Here is a 13,716-nt window from a genome sequence, read left to right as displayed (position 1 = left end):
GGGGGGGAAGAGTTGGGGAAGGGAAAGAAAAAAAAAAAAAGAGGAAAAAAAAGAGAGGGAAAAACTTTCAGCTTGGACGGGGCTCAAGCAGGGGAGGGAAGTTCAACCTGGAGGTTTTTAACAGGGTGACTCCCTACCAGGGGACGTTTTGCCTTTCTGAAAACTAGTTTCCAATTATGGTCTGACACTGACTGATAATAATTGAAATATTGCGTTAGCCAAAACAAGAGTTAGTAAATGATTTGTATATTAATATTAGACTTTTATTTCATGTTGGACATAAGATGAATGAACTCATTTACCTGAGAGGTGTTGTACTGTAAGAAAAGAGAGGGAAAGTAATTAGGTTTTTATAGTTTACAGTAACAAAGCATGCCTGAATGCTGGCCATAAAATGGTAATTTAATTAAAAAGAAACTTTAAAGCCCAGAAAAACTCCAAAGCAGATAGTTAATAACCAATAGCGGTTGTCTATGGACGACAGTTTAGGCAGTATAGCTCTGGAAAGGATGAAGGCATTTGAATAAGGAATATTTTGATATATCCTGTAGAGGGACCCTGATTACTGCTGATACAGTACGCTGGTATAGAATGTAATCAACATAAGGCAAATAAGCAGCTCTGTTCAATTTCCCATTCTTGAAAGTAAAAAAGTTCATTTCCTGGTAGAGATGCACATTTCAAAAACACTGCTTGGTACTCAAAAGTGTGAACTGCTACTGCACTGCTTACAAGCCTTATCAGCTGTATGCATGTCTGTGATACATAACGTATTTGGTTATATTGATATTGAGCAATAGCCTGGAAAGCAGTTACTCCAATTACCTGCTTTATTCTTTTAGTAAGAAGGGAGATTAAATTTTTGGGGTGGAGAAAAGGTTCTTTCCATTTCAGCCACAAAAGAGTTAACATAACTAGATCCAGATAACGATCAATTGATAAATGACGATTGAACCACATAGATAGTATTAGATTGCCTGTTTACTGTTAGACCTTTTTCAACAGATTTAGCCTCAGTGGTCTCTGGAATACTAGAAAATGTTCAACACTGACAAAGAAAGGAAACAGAACTAAATAAAAGAGCATCACAATGTGTAAGGGGGTCAAATAATTTGAGACAGCTAGCTCATTAGACCAAGCCAAACATAAGCTAGGCAGTTTGGTTTCTATTTTCTTTTTAAAATAATATTTTAAATATGCTAATTCTTGAGCATTAAGTGGATTTTGTACATTATTGAACATGCGTGGTCATGTTGTATTCTGTATAGAAGGAGAGAAGTAATGCACTAAATGACTAAATGTGTGGTAGGTGCTGCATCAGTGTGTATCCTTCCACTGGAATACACACACAGTAGCACTGCAAAGGTGGTAATGTCGAACAGATTTATTTCTTAAAAGTCTGTACTTAACGCGTTCGCGTACTGTGTTAATCTCCTTGTCGTATTTTGTTTATTTGTTCGTCATGTGCTAAACATATTCAGTCCAAATATGCTTTCATCATGCTTTTAAGAGGAGGGTAAGTTGTTTTGCTAAATGCTTTTCTCTCCTCTTTAAGGATAATATTTTGTCTTATATTTCTGATTTGTTAAGGCTGTGATAACTTGCTAGCTCGCGCAGTGTATAAGCACAGACTGTGTGCAAGTGCAGCTGCAAATTCGTGTCTGAGTGCCAATCGTGCTTTCTAAATCACTAAAAATTTGAATATTGTTTCCTGTTACTTATTTTCATCCATTTGTTACTTAATTATTTTCAATCCATCTTCTGGAAATGTAAGTATTTTTAAAATTTTTCCTATGCTTTGAGAAAAATTGTTTTCATGAGTACAAATAACGTGAAGTTATGAAATGTACATAACTTGCAAGCAAAGTTTGGCATGGTTTGAAAGAACTGTTTAATGAAACTTTTCCAGCTATACATAGTAATGCTAGAGACATTTCTTTTGTAAATTTCTAAGTATAATGCTGGCTCTCCACATGTTTTTTAGAAGCAAACAAACCCTGAGCCCCATCACTTTCCTTGGAGTTGTAACTTAATCTCAAGCAGGTTTTTAGTACAAAGATTGAAGCATGGCAAGAAGAATGATTTAGAACGAAACAAAACGTTGCGATCCCTCCCTCCTCTTACCTTTCAACTCACACTGCACTGCTATTTGCATACTATAGGAATGAATAACTTTTCTCAGAATAAAAGGAAAACCTACTTCATTATAACAAGGAACTGTATCTTAAAAAAATTAGGATCAATTGTACAGGTTTGGGTTATTAATAGCAAGTATGATCGTATTTATTTTTGGGTTATTTTCTTAGAGAATGGGAGCACAAGAAAATGTCATCTCTGCATTCCAGAACAAATTTAGATTTTGGTGGGGTGAGAGGAGAAGAGGAATAGACTCCTAAATTACCTGTGAGAAGTTTATGACATGGCCACTTGACTGCATTGTTTTGCCTATGCACCTTTTGTCCATGTAAAAGTGTGTGATGCGCTTGAAAGGGGTCATTCCATTCTGTATACAGAAGAATGTCTGATAACCTCAAAGGGCATAAATCTTAACTTTTAAAAAGGAGTGCTTCTTTGGGTCACTTTGATCAGTGACAGGTCGAGAATGAGCAGAAACCCTTGGCTTCTCTTCCATGCTCATCTGGTTAAGTCCAGGGCACCCACTGCCCATTCTAGTTCTGGCAAGGAGTTGTTAACAACAGAAAAGAAGGTCTGGATTTGATTGATTAAAAAAAGCAGGCTTTTGTGATTGTCTGCTTTCATAAATGTTTTGTGCATTTGTCAGAATAAGAAATGTCATTTTTCTTCATCCAGTTACCTTAAGGGCTATAATGTTCTAAAATACTTTTAAGTCATTTCAGAAATGAGACCGTAAGAGAAATGGCTGTAACCCACAGTGACACAAAATGCCAGAGCCATGTACCTTTTTGTTAAGAAAGAAATATGTTTAATCTGTTTCAGATAAAAAGGTAATAGCCTTTCCAGAAGCTTTTTTCAATGTGAGAGTGAAAATGCAGTATATCAGAATTATAAATGGATCTGTGCGTCATTATATAGTAATTTAGGATTCACTCAATGATGTAACAAAATTAACAACATAATTTCATTGTGTAACTGTATCTTATTAAAGAACAACTGTCTGACATTCTCTTACAGTTGCTTTATTTAACTTCATGCAAATATTATTAGTAGTGACATTTCTCTATTGTACATTAGATTCTCTCATTAGCATGATGTGTTAGTTATCACCAGAGAAATCACTTCTAGATAGGTGAGCGGGAAGCCAAGAAAACTAAAAATTAAATCAATGATGTATATTAATATAGACGCGTCTGTTCATGAGAGATATGGTACAGTAAATTCAACTTTTTTTCTTTGCATAAATGCATGCTTTTTCCAAGGAAAACTAAATAATACCGACAATATGTGGAGTATGCATTAATAGTGCTAGAAAATATTAAACTGTATACAATGTGCACTGGCTGTTTTGAGCTGTACTTGTATTCTTCAATCCGATAGTTCCTAACATTGATGTAGACGTAGGCACATAAACTGTTTATTGAACCAGCATTTAAAAATAGGAGCATAGTGTAATGTCTAATGGATTGAAGGTGGCAGCTTTTTAAATGTTCCTGGATTGCTGGTCATAGGTGTCGTATGCAATTTTAACATTTATTAAGTAATTAACTGTTTTACTGTAGGATATAACTATTCTTTTAGTATAGGTGTACATGCAAAAAGAGTTCAAACTTAATTTGACAACAGGCTGTAATTCCATACATTGATTTATTATGAACATTTTGTGAGGAAGATTAACATTGGTAATATGCATTTTTGTAGTTTATGGTAGTTAACAATTACCTTTATCAGTAAGCACCAGCAAACATATTTTTATTTTTTTTATATATATATATATGTTTATCACACCATTTTAAAGATTAGCTGACCCCAGGTGGGGTTTTTTTTGTTGTATTTCATGAATAAGTTCAAGTGCTAGTATGAATTCAGAAGCTTTATCGGGTTACATTGTCTCATTCCAGGTACTTGCTTTAATTTCGTTGGGTATTTTGGTAAAGCATGGTTTAGACCTCTAATGGTTTACATCCTTTTAGCAAATGAAAAATATTTGCGTCAAGAATACTGTGCTGCTTCTGATGTGCCTCTGAATTGAGGCATTAGAAAATATCGTACATGAGAAAAGCGCAGGATGTTTTGTATGGCATGTAGCACTAAACATAAAAGTACATGCAGCGACAGATACATGGCTATATGCATGATACATGATTAAAAATAACCCCCCCCTCTCAATAGCTTCTCTTAACTGTGTTCAGTATTTGCAGGAGAACTAAAGCATAGCAAAATGTTTCCCGTTCCTCTGTATACGTATTAATCTTGCACGTATATACATACAGTGTTTGAACATATTTGTGCCATTGTATGTTTTAGTTGATGATGTGCTAAGAACACTGTCAGATCTTTGCTTAACTTTGAGATGTGTATGCACAAAACTGTAAAATCTGCATGAAGCATTGAAGCATATATTAAAGCACATGGTCAAATATATTGTGCAATGAGCACTAGTGTTCAACATTTTAAAATGTACGTTTTTTTCTATTTTCTATTTTTCTACTTTGTATTTTAGTAGTTACTTATTCATGTATCGTTTTATGGGGATTTGATTAATGTAGTGACAGAACAGATTTGGTATATAACAGCAGCAGAGTCTCCTGCTCTTATGTCAGGGTTAAGAGCCAAGGCAAATCTTCCCTAACTAATTAGATGCTGAGTAAGGCATCTTAGTGAAGTTGGGGCAAAAGTGAATGGGTCACAGCTGAGGCAAGATTGCAAGGACTGTAGTGATAGTGAAAGCATTCGCTTTTGCCAGGTCGTTGTGACACTGTGCTGATTGCAGAGGAACACTCTGTTCACTGATACAGAACTGCCGTCATAAAGTACAATCAGAAACAAAAGCTTTAAAGAGCTTTTACTTTTTACTAGAAACGCTCAAAATATATGCTGTCTATAGCTTTCTTTGCTCAGTTATTTTTCTCCAACAATACTGCTTGTGCTTTTGTAAAAGGATTTGCCTCGTAGACTAATGGTTCTTCGCAGTTTAGAAGAATTTCCAAACTTGGGGCTCCCAGTATACCCAGGAGGTGATGAATCATACTGGCTCAAAAAAGAGAAGGCTGAAACAGAGAAAAGAGAGAAAGGGAGAATTCCATTGTTGCTGTCTTTTAATCTTTTGGTTCAGAAAGAGAATCACTAACGCAGCTTTTTGCTATAATTCAGAAAGCGTAATGACAAAATTTCAGCATCTAGATAAACTGTAATTAAGGGATTTATTTTTTGCCCAGCCTGCCTGTAGAAAGGGGTAAACTTACAAAGCAGTTGTATTAAAGTCTGTGTGTTTATACACAGTTTGTCAATGAGGCAAAATGCATTCTTTAGCTTAACATCAGTCTGTCTAATAAATGTCCAAAATAAGAGACTGTACATCAGCCTATGGACAAGCATCTGTTGCTTTGTTACTGCTCACTCCACTCATTATAGTAATGCCCTAATGTCTCCTTTCCCTTACTGAAATACTTGAAAACTGTTTTCTAAATGATTTTCCTTCACTGACAAAGAAAACAGTGCCACTTGTATGCCTGTGTCACACAACATTTTGTCATAGAGAGGCCATCGCTTTCAGGGGGCGGGGGGTGAGCGTCTCAGAATTGCTTTGATCGGTGTGAACTTGCCAACAATGTACCATTGATGCTATTCTGACCCTCTCGGGAAGCCGTTGCATCCCCATCCTCTACCGATGATGCGTGTCTGTGCACTTGTGCAAAGGAAAGGAGAGAGTGTCATCTGCCACTTCCAGAGCACGGGAGTTCAGAAGAGAAAATGACACGATTACGATCCTGCCATTCCATCTCGTGCACAGCACAGGAGTCAGCAAGCTTTCCTTATAAAGTGAATAATAAGTGGTACTTTAAGCAGCTCTATGGAAAATGAGAAAATTTATACTGGGGTTGTCATTACTGTGATATTTGAGATGATGTTTATGTGGAAGCGGACCACAACACAAATACATCAGTAGAGATCAGTGCTGCAGTCTGCCTACCTGGGCATTTTGGAATATGCCCCTTATAGAAGAAATTGAGTGGTGTGGTAAATGTCTCTGGGTTTTTTTGTGATACCTACTGTGACTAATGTTGAAAAAAGCTTTAGTTGCTCTTCTTTTTGTCAGTAATTTTTAACAACCTGGGGAACAGTGAGACACACCTGGTGGGCACAATTTATTTGTGATGGTTCTTTTTTAAACTTTATTTAACCAGAATTCCAGGGAAGAAGATAGATTACCTGATTCTCTGCATATGTATTTTCTCCACGCATTCCACAGTGTATTTCTTAAAGATGGGTAACTTCAAAATGTAGTACTTCTGGCTTTGAACAGTTTGAATGAAAATGTCATACAACATAGGTCTTTTCAGATGAACAACTCAACATTTGGTGTGTACCAGTGAGAGGAAAATAGAATATAAAGGATCATATCCTCACAGTGATCCGAGCATGTGTTTTCCATTCATGTCATTGGAGGCCCTGTCATGCATCAGGGACAGCATATAGTTCAGGTACAGAATTACAGATAGCAGTGTATTAGCCTACAGAGTGAGCTGTAACTGGGAGCTCAATTCTTGTAAGCCTTCTGTACGCGTGTAACTTTTATGAAGCTGAATGCGCAGGTATTTTGCAAGGCAAGATTCTACGGTGGTAAAGAAAGTTGCTCCTGTGTATTTTAATCTTTTCTATTATTTAGACACTAAGGAGGTGAACATACTTTTTTTTTTAAAAAAGAAGTTAGGCATTGCACTTTCTTACAGAAATCTAAACCTGACTTACTGTGTTATCACAATCCAGAAATTAAATGAGGTTCTCTGTTAAAGTCTCTGGTCAGGTATGAGCTATTAGACATTACGGGCCTGTGTATGATTTCGTGTGTAAGTTACTGAAAGCTGTTTTTCATGGGTTACCCTGGGAGCCAGTGCAAAATTATGGTTGCTTCCAGTTTGCCTCTGAAGTTTTGAATCTTTTGAACCAGAAATCTGAAAATGAAATTGGGGCAGTGTAATTCAATGTGAAATTAAATTGGAGGAGAAATGTTTACAGGACTCCTTGCTAACTGGAGTTCTCAACTTTTCCATAGGAAAAGTAGCAGCACAGTAGGATAGAATGTAATGTAATCAATAAAGTAACATTTGAAAGGAATTATTCTCGTTTACATAAAAATTTGCCTTCCCAAAGTGTTCTGTCTTCTTTGTTTTCTCATTAAAGAAAAAAAAACACCACCAAAAAAACCCACCAAACAAACCCAAAGATGTTATTGTCAGATCTTTTTATGCAGATTGATTTCCTTTTAGCATATTCATTGCCCTTTGCCTGCACAGAATACAAGACCTTGTGTACTGTACTGCAGTTTTATTGCTGCTTTCAGAGGGATGTCTTGTGAGATGTTACGGCTCCTGCGGAAGTACAACGGCAAAATGTCATTTTATGATAGATCATTATTGATATCCTTTATTTATTTATGCCTTTCCTCATTTTTCTTTCTCTACAGTTTTTCTTGCTCTGTATATATATCTGAACACGTATTAAAAGAAAAACTCTTCTTGGTAGTAATTGAATAATTAAAAGAATCTTGATTATAAGGGACTATAAGGAGAGATGAGGTGCAGAGAGGAGAAGTATCCCTTCCAAGGATGGCTGAATGTAGGTGCTGACATGCGAAGAGTTCAGTGTTTTGTATTTCAGTGTGCCTGTGTGCAAGAACATGATAAAAACGTGTGATGCCCTGGCTTATCACATGGAAGGTGCTGAAAAGCATCTCAGTTTGATCTCTACTTTGTACAATTTCTTAACCAAGGTATTGCTAATATTTAAAAAGGAGCCTTCAGTATATTTGTATTCCAATATCTCAAATATGAGCTTTGTGTTTATTTGACAAAACAAATATCAAGAAAAATGGGAAAATGAAACTCATAGAAGGCTTGAACACTTTTTTTTTTTTTTTCTGCCTACACAGCAGACAAAAAATAATCAGCTTGGACATCAGTGAATTGTTTAAAAACAATTAAAACCACAAACCTGTATCACTGTGTTTGGACTTAGTTCTTAATTAAAAATGTGCTAAGTATTTTATTTTTTTTTCGTGCAGGAATTCTCTAAAACTTAAATTTTATGGCAGTCTGTAAAATGGAGTTCATAGGGAAACAGTCTCCTCAGAAGTGGTAGCGACCGTATTTCTGAGTAGTGGACACTGGGGTTTTCACGTTTCCTATTGTAACTTTTAGTGGCTGTTTGTTCCCTGGACAGTTTACTTTTTAAAATACTTAAATTTGATAAGAACATCTGAAATAGATGTCTTGGGGAGGAGGGAGGTACAAACTAATGAAGAGTGTGCAAGGAAAAAAATAATTACTTCCAGCTGGCTTTATATAATAAAACTACTATTAAAATGAGGAGCTCCATTAGCAAGGCTTTAATTATATATTTTCTTACATTTCTAAGTAAACACCACAGCCTTTGGAAAAATAACACTTAAATGAGTTAAGCGTGACAGCCCCTTGCTCTAGCCAGCGAAAAATATAAAGGAGTACCAACTCATCTACCCTGCCTTAATGCCCCACAGCAGTTGACATTGCTGGAATGCCTCCTGCAGCTGGTGGCATATGACTGTCATTTGCAGGCAGGATATACGGAGAGTTTACACAATGGAGGCATTCATGAAAGTGTTCCTCATCTGGGACTCCTGCAAGCTCTCATTTTATTGACCCTGTCAGAATTTAACTGGTAGGCTGTCAAATTATGTGTTGCTTTATCTAATATTAGTTTTTCTTTTAAATTAGAATGCGCGGAAGAAGGGGTTGTGGAAAGCAGGTATGAAAAGCAAACCCAACTTCTGGCTTACTGTTTCTAAACCAGGGAAAACATAACAGCTGTGTAAGAACTCTATCGTTTGTGCTGCAAATTGTAAGGATTCTGGTTCTTTTGTTCAAGATTAAATAGTGTTATTTATTTATGGAGTTTTTTCAGGGTTTGGGGTGGGTATTTTTTAGCATTCAAAGCCTTATCCAAAATTCCGTTTTCTAAATTACCATGTCCCTCAAGTGTAACTCGAACATCGGTGTACAAACAGTTTTATAAAACAGCTCACTCTTTAACTGCTGGTGTCCTTAAAGATAGCAGGAAAAGTGCTCGCTACACAAGCTTCCCCAAAAAGAGATTTATTCGTGTGCTTTGCTGCATCTTTATGCAGAATGCCGTAAAGAAATGCCCGGTATTTAATGGTTTTTGTAATGTTCTGCAAACAATGTAATAATCTGAGAGGTGATTGATGATTAGAAATATGTTCTTTATATCACAGATTGGCTGCTTATTAATTCAATGGTGTTGAGGCATGACCTCTCCAAAGCCATAATTTGCATAAAAAAATAAAATGTATGCACAGCTTTATTGATATCTGGGAGAGAACTAGTTACAGCAGCAGACAGCACACCAAAACATTGGCTTCGTGCAGATGGAGCATACTGCAAGAAAAGTACCTTGCACAGTCAGTTACGCATTTTAATAGATCCTCCTATCCACCCGTCCATTGTTAATGCAATGCTAAAGTTCAGTTCAGGGCAGGGGAGAAGAGAGAGAGGGAATGAGAAAGAATGACCAGATTATTTTAAGGAAAATAAATTTTAACCTGGAGGCTATCAATCAATTCACTTCTGCTAGGAAGAAACCCTCAACTCACTGTATATGTTTTTTTGTTCACGTCTAGAAATAAGGTGTGGCATCTGTCTGTCTGATATGGGATCTCATTATTGTAGATTTACTTATTACATTTTCTTATCATTGTTCTACTTTTAAAAAAAAGTTGGATTTCTACTAGAATAATGATAGCTGAATCGTAATCACTGCTTTACATTAAGAAATGTATATGGCTGACTGTGTTTGTCTTGTGCCATGTAGAATTTCCAGTTTCTTCCCACTTTGCTTCCCTCTTTCCTAGAATACAAAATCACTTTAAACACAAAAGACAAAGTAATCTAAATAGAATACTATTACACTATTTTGCAAGACCTCCTGAAATATTGCTCTGGAATCTACTGAGATGTTGATTTTTCTCTGCAGGGATAAATAAGAAAGAAAACTGAAACATTTTAATTCACTTGTAAATATGTTTGGTTTTTTTTACCTTTTGATGTAGCATTCTGAAGACATTGTCCTCCCTTAAATACTTAAAAAATAAAATTGGTTGCATGAGCAGTAATATTAAATTAGTATTTAGCAATTCAAAGATGTTATTTATGAGAATTTCACAAATGTAGAATCTCTCTCATGATAAGTGACTTTTCATTCCAAGGAAAATGCTACTCCTCCAGTTTTGGCATAGCACTTACTGTAAGTAGCATTTTTTGATTTCTTTTCCCTAAAAATTGAGGAAAAATTGAAGTAGATACATACTGGTTTATTTTCTTGTTAATGAACGTAGTTTCATTAGTGGCTTCTCAGTCTGATTATCTAAGGAGAGAAGTAACAGCTGGGTTTTAGAACACAACCAAGAACATAGAAGATATTCAGACAAAAGTCAAGATGTTTTGTGAATTTCCTACATCATCAGACTTACTTGATAATTTATGTAAAATAATTTCTATTTTTTCCATTGTGAAGGTTTGTTTGAGATAGTCAGCCTGTCAGGACGCTATTACAGGTCAAACACAAGGTATCTCGAACTCTTCTGCTGGTACAAAAGGTTTCTGTAGAAAAACGATACTTTACAACACTAGCAAGTTTTAATTTTAAGAGCCTAGTCTGATTCTCACTGAAATCAATACAAGTATAGTCTATACTGACAGAACTGGTCTGAGGGCTTTTCCTACAGTCTTTCCTCAGGAAGAGGCAATTCATGTTTTGCTTGTTCCATGATGAAGCCCATCTGAAATACATATTAAGTGAAGCAATAATTGTAGAAGTAAAATTTGGGGAAGGGGTTAAAGCATTAGAGCATTGTACTCTGTTTTCAAATAATGCAATATTTGTAGAAGTATGACCTTTAAAATCTAGGTTCTCCAAAATCTTAATTACACATTTCAGAGAAAGTGTGTGGTATAAGCTAGCTGCTTAAAAAAAATAGTCCTCTGTTTACTGAGTGCTGGGCATTTTTTTCACTTTAAAATACAATTTTATTCTTGCATTAAAATGTATGTTTCATTACTCTAAATCTTCATTAATGAAATCTTTCAGAAGGCAGTGGAAGGAAATTATTTAACTCATAGCATAGACAGCAATGATCTTAAAAAGTAAAACAACATCACAAATCCCCAAAACAAAACTAACCCCACTTTAAACAGCTTTAGTTGGTGTTTGTGTATCTTTTGCTTGTAAGTTGCTTAGACATGAAATTATGTCCTTTTCCACATTCTTACTTTGCTTTTTGCTAATGTTGGGAAGTTAAAAGTCAGGTGTGAAAATGTTAAATCAGTCCAAAGTATAGGCAATTTTATAATTACGAAGTTGAAATCTGGTTTTCTCCAAAAAGTCCTGTATAAAGCATGTTTTCTACGATTTTTCCATTTGCATTTTTAAAGGCCTTTTTTAATGATAGCAAACTGAATTAAAACTTTTCTAACATGTAAAGTACATGAAGTACATAAACATGTAAAATGCATAAAGTGAAGGTATAGACATGAGACTGATTTTAAATGACTGGGTTTTTCTTTCTGAACCTATCCCTTCTATACCACATCCCCATCCCTTCCAAAATTCAGCAGTGGTCAGGTGTGGCGTTTTGATTCTATCCACTGACTTGCATATGCATGTTTATACACCCACAAACTGTAAAAAGAAAACTGGCTAAATGTGGCTTCAGGGAAAAGAAAGGAGTGGTGGGCGCAGATACCAGCTGGAGCTTGATGCATGTGTTCTCTTCTGTGGCACCGTTTTGTTGTTGATGTGGGAATGTAGCTAAACAGTGGCTACAGATGCTCCACTAAATAAGGATCCACATAAATTCCAGCTGTGAACTTGTGATTCATCCTTCCCTGCGCAAAAGATATGTTTCCATATGTCTCATTATGTTCCATATTTGATTTTTATCACACACTGTGTGCCAGTCTGAATCTCGTCTACATGCTTTTTATGAATCCTGTAACCCTTTCTCTCTTCCTCCTTTGAATTAGAGTCACAACGCACCCTAGCCTCCATGCAAAAAATCCACATTACAATAATACAGCATCCTTATAAATAATTTTTTAATGACTCAAGTACATGAATAATGTATCTATGTAACCACCGTAACACAGAGTCTGGATGTATCTATAGAACATCATAGTAGTCCATTTGAAAAGTGTTTCTCTTGAAGCTAACTCTGCAGTCCTTAAAATGATCCAAGTTCTAAATAATTTCATCTTTAAAAATACTTGTATCTTACTTTACCTACTCTAAATGGATTTTTGCGATACTATCTATAATCATTTCAGGTATCTAGTATATATAGCTTCTTTTTATATTTTTAAGTATATAATTGATTGATAAGGACTCTCATTTTGAATTATGAATAATATCCGTTGTTAAACCATTTATGCTGTCTGAGACTCACTGAAAAGAACTGCAAAACTGTCACTGGTTCCATGGTACCAAATAAAATAAGTTCATTAATTTATTTATTTTTTTATATTACTCTTATCTGTTATATTCTCTACATTGGAATTCAGAACATTTTTTTCTTCCGCTACCATAACATGCATATGGAAATTGGCATCTAGAAATGTAGGCATCCGTGGCCCCAAGAGCACACAACCCTCCCCCTAGTTTAAAATATTGAAAAACAAAGTAAGGATTTTAAAAATGCCAGCTGAATTGCCGTGTAGGCTTCTGGGTCCACTTACTGTAATACAGTTCGGAGAAACACGGCCCCTGGCTCCTAACTGGGGTGAAATATGGCTGCTGGTCAGCTCTGTCAGGAACAGGCTGCTGCTAGAGCTTTGCAGTAACTTCTACATGTGATAGTCATTTACTATCATAAAACTACTCAGAACGTGAGGCAGAAGTCAGCGTTGTCGTGTCAGACAGCTGTGGTCTAGAAAGTATCTGTCTGCGTGAAGGTAAAACCTCAGAGGTTGCTGTAATTACTGAAGTCATGATTAAAGTGCTAAATTTGGTCATTGGTTTTTGCGAGTTGTTGGAGCCAATGCTTCTAGCTCCAGCCCAAATTTCAAGTGGCGTTTCAGGAACTGGATGAAATGCTCACAGTCTTCCAAAGTGAAGTTGCTGTGCAGATGTTGCAGCCGTACTGTAATTTCCATTTCCATACTAGTCAATTACAGTATACTCACCCGCACAGGTAGTTGTAATTTTGTTGACTGAGGAAAAGTGCTATGAGAATACAATTTTCTGAAACAAGGTGTATCAAAGCAAGTACTGATATCAGCTACAAAGAAGTGTTGTTTAGCTGTGTGCAGAATTTGACGTCCACTGCTTTTTTTGTCCATTGTGTTGCAGAGAAAAAATAAGTCTGTTCATAATTGAAATTCTCCAGGCAAGTCAGATATCAACATTACACCAAAATTTTTCAACCGAAAGGGTAGTTAATTAGGTTGTATTTTAAATTGAAGGTCACTGTGTTATAGATTTCTATGGGAACAAAAAGAGAGAGCATCTAGTTAAAACGATGAGTAGGTG

At 35.9% G+C, this 13,716-nt stretch overlaps 1 protein-coding gene across 1 annotated transcript in view; it reads left to right on the top strand.

Annotated features, from left to right (window-relative positions):
* BNC2 (basonuclin 2) overlaps positions 1 to 13,716 on the top strand; it is a 234,307-nt gene that overhangs the window by 977 nt on the left and 219,614 nt on the right. The gene's annotated exons all lie outside the window — the stretch shown is intronic.

Source organism: Charadrius vociferus, unplaced genomic scaffold, assembly GCF_000708025.1.
Source record: "Charadrius vociferus isolate BGI_N301 unplaced genomic scaffold, ASM70802v2 scaffold198, whole genome shotgun sequence".
NCBI lineage: Eukaryota > Metazoa > Chordata > Aves > Charadriiformes > Charadriidae > Charadrius > Charadrius vociferus.
The sequence above is the reverse complement of the archived record's forward strand: the minus strand, read 5'-3'. Positions and strand labels throughout refer to the sequence as shown.